This window comes from Merops nubicus, unplaced genomic scaffold, assembly GCF_000691845.1.
Source record: "Merops nubicus isolate BGI_N331 unplaced genomic scaffold, ASM69184v1 scaffold2506, whole genome shotgun sequence".
NCBI classification, from domain to species: Eukaryota; Metazoa; Chordata; class Aves; order Coraciiformes; family Meropidae; genus Merops; species Merops nubicus.
Window position 1 is genome coordinate 1 of NW_008612767.1, and position 4,274 is coordinate 4,274.

Consider the following 4,274-nt stretch of genomic DNA (forward strand, 5'->3'; position numbering starts at 1 on the left):
ATTATTATTATTAGTGATAGTATTAAATCTGTTTTCTTTAGTTTTCTAATCAACAAGTCTCTCTCCCTTATCCCCTTTCTCTTTCCTTTTTGGGGGTAGGGGGTTACAGAGAGCATCTGTTACAGTTCTGGGGGCAGCCCTGACCCCAAACCACAGCACCCAGGCTTTTGTGGTAGTAGGTTACACTGACAGTCATCCATTAGCATGCCATGATCCCCCAACACCTGTTAGAAAAGAAATAAAGTAAGTTATATAATGGTCTATTTTCTTCCTTAATATGCCATTTTGAATACTAAGTATCTGGGTGTTTTATGCTATGGCTCAACTTGAAATTACTCTGAAAATTGGTCTCTCTTCCTTACATTTACGATAAGCCATTTAAATATAGATCTGTTCTGTACAGCTTCAATTCTATACAGAGAGAGATGGAGAGCAAAATTTGACTATATTTTTGAAACTGGCATTTTAAGTGAAAGAACTGAATGACAGGCTAAGATTCAACTTCACCTGGGAAGTAAGAAGTGCCAGAAGAAACGACATTAGCTCATCTAGCAGACTGGAGGATGGCTGTCATTTGTAGAATTTGCTGCTACCACTTTTCTCCACAAGCCCCACCTGCCTCCTGGGCAAGAAATGCTGCAGAATGGAGTCAGGCCCCAGAACCACATACAGCTGCAGCAAGGTACAGGGCACGATTCATTCTGCATTGCTGCTCTTCAAAGCAGAGTTGGGCATCCATGTTAGGCAATCTATTTTGGCAAAGAACTTCCTTATCTTCCTACATCCCCCCCACGTCTCCTTCCTGGTTTTTTTTTGCAGATGCTCTACCTTTCTGCATAGAAGGGCTGCAGCAGTCCAGTGGCAGCAGTCTCCCTTTGCATCCCTCTTAATGTTACCTGGCAGTCAGCTGGGGAGTGGCCCTCGGTTTACTTCCAATTTTCCCACCTCCTCTTCTCCTGAGAAGTTGTAGTTGCAGCCCCTGATGCTGGTGCAGGCTTTCCCAAAAACCTTTCACTTCTTTCAGCTGCTTTGTAACTCCTGATTTGAGTGTATTTCTTTCTAACCATCCTGCACAGCTCTGTCCTGACTTCACAAATGTTCCTACACCAATTACTCTTGCCATCATATTTTAGTTAATTGTACAGATTAAAAGAAAAAAAAAATCATTAAATAGCTGAACAGCATAAGGAGTGTTTAAAAAGTGAGAACAATTAGCAAATCATCATTCCTTTCTATGAAGGTAAAGCTTCTGGATAAGCAAGCACATTTTATGTTCAGTTGAACAAGTATTTACCATCAGATCAAATGCTTAATAGTAATGATAAGGAAATCTGGGAACACAAATCCAATCAAAGCTGGAGAGAATCAGCCACAACAATAATGCTGGTCACTACAGGCTCAACTACTGACACTTTCATCTAAAGAAAAAAAAAGAAGTAATAAAACTCTGCCAAAACAACACACAAGACTAAGTCATATTAAATTGTAGGTCTGGGTCACTGTCCTGTGCTGAATAGCCCACAAAAGGCATAGTTTCTATGTCTTATTTAAAGGAAGAGGATTGATGAGAACCTTACAGGGGGCTGATATTGTAATCCTTTGCAAAAAGGAAGGCTTACATACAGTTGTGGATTTTACCTCAGGACCCCTGACAGAGCTTCAGTTACCATCTTCCTGATTTTGAACTATACTAAAAATCAGATGAAAAAATCAAACCCCTTATTTGCAGTCCAAAAGTGCAAAAGCAGAGTCTGTGCCTACTTGCCCAGTTCCTAGGAGACCCAGGCCAGTGAAGCCAGAGGTACCACGTTACTCTTTGGTAAAGGAGCTGGAGTTTGGCATCACCCTTCACTAATCTACCTCACACCTTAGGTACTCCAAAGGCAAGCAGCTAAAAAGTGTCCGTATGCTGTAAGCTGCAAAGAAAGACACAGATAGCTGACAGTGCTGGTACAACCCTGCAAAGTTTAACTGGTGATTTTGGGTCTGCATTTTTAGGTTATTCAGGCATACTAAGGTCAAGTACCCTTCAGAGGAATGTAAGGATGTGTTGTACCCACTGCCTTAATGTCACTTGTAACATAATGTTATACAAATAAAGAGAGCTTATCCACTTCCAGTTTGGGCAGAGAGCTTTTGCCCACTTCTATGGCTTGGCCTAGAATAAAAAATCAGAAAACAAGTGTGCTTTTATGTTTACCACTACTATACTATGCTATATCTGTTTGAGTAACCTGTTCCAGCTCTGAGCACAAGCAACTCTGCCCAGCTGTATGCTACCTGCCTGGCTGCTCTAAACAAAGCTGTAGGTCAGAGTAGCAGCTTCAAAGGTGTAAATAAACTGGGCAATGGCATTGGCACAGCTGGCCAGACAGAGTCAGGACCCAGTCAAAGAACAGCATACCACTGTACATCACTAACTTCACTAGCACCCCAAAATGCATCACACTTAAATGCACTTGAGACACGTCGTATTGCCTACACCATCTGCAATAACCTAATGTATCCAAAACATCTATATGCAGCTGGCAGATGTGATACAGAGAGTCCTACATGTCTCTGAAGCAGCAGCTGGAGGCCAACAGAGGTTGCCCACAATGACTACAGTGGTGCTAGACACTCATTTCTAGATGTTGTTCATCTACAACTGAAACTCCACGAGCTCTGGGATGAGAAGGAGCTGTGCTCCCAGGGCAGGGATTGGTAAACATCTTAGTAGAATTATCAGGGAAATTAAAGCAGGAAGAATGTGAAAATTCTCAGTTGCAATTCTACATAGACATTAAGGGGGAAACCCCTTTCTTTTGCAAAAGGTGCAGAGAACTTTAAAGATGGAGTGATGGAGAATCTGTTTCAGTCTGCATTTCACCTGAAAACACACATGTCCTGGCAGTTCCCAGAGGCATAAGCTATTCTGTCAATCTAGTTCTGATGAGGAAACTCTTTTAATCATCCTTATTCACACAGAGCTCTCAACCTCATTCATTGCAGGGTAGGCTTATTTCACTCAGCTCAAGGCAGGTCAGAACAGGACTTTTGGAGGGAAGCATGCCCCTTTTGAATGATCAGCAGCAGCAGGGCAGAGTTCCTGGGCAGCATTCCACCCAGCTGGACTCTGCTGAGCGTGCAGGATCCAAGACCATCACAGTGCAGTGATGCATATACCTGGCTGTGGCTACATGGTGACTTTTTTTATCCTTTGTGCACTGCCAAAACCTGAGAAATGCATCATCCATCGTGTAATAAAAGAACAATGGAATCACAATGCTAACTGTTCAATAGCTTCTGGTGTTATACCAATATCTTCAATGTGAGTTGTACCCAGACAGCCAATGCAGAAGGAAAAGCAACAGGTAGAATGAGTCTCTTCTGCCTAATAGTGAAAAAATGCACATTACTGCATTAGCTCCAGCCTTTTAGGTACACATTTTAATGGAAATCTCAGCAGCCAAAGCCAATGTCTCAAAGGTACATGCCACAGATCTCAAACCTGTATGCAAGGGTTGCAGCTCAACACATTCTTAATATCTGTGTTATTAGCAAGAAAATATCAAGAAAAATGGAAAACATTTCATGTTTTGTCCTCCTTCTTTCCCTCAGCTTTATTAATTTCCCCATGTGACTGTTTGTTGTAGGCAAAACAGCTGCCTTTAATAGCTGCTGCCTGTTGTATGACTGTCCTTCAGACTTGCAATTACTTCATCAGCTATTCTGGGAATATTTGTTAGCTTGATCTTCAATCTGCCTGATTCTAAAATTGAACGATTGTGCATGAAGACAAGTCTCTTATTTTTTGTAGCTTCAAATATTTGATTCAGGAATAATGGACAAAAAAAGACAGACGTAGAAGAAGCTTCTTTGATGCAAAACAAAATGATTGGTTGATCGAGTTGGAGCACATGTTGGTTCCAAGGCCTGTGTTGTACAAACATTTCTTATGAATAGTTTGCTCCACAGAAAAGGAAAACCAAAACCAACCAACCAACACCAACAAAAAACTCCGACCAAACCAAAACCCCCAAACTGACTGATCCTGCTCTGAAGTATTTCTTATGCAAATAGGGACCTCAGACCTTCAAATCACAGGCTTAGTTTCTAATGAGCCCAAGTTTCTACATCAGCTAAGGAACCACAATTATCCTTTAATACCTCCTCAGTTAACATGAGATGGCTAAGCTGACATGAAAGAAGTTAATGAAAGTCTTTCCATTGATTTTAAAAGGAAAAAAAAATCTCTTATGGTGTTATCTGTCTTCCTGAATCCTAAGTAAATC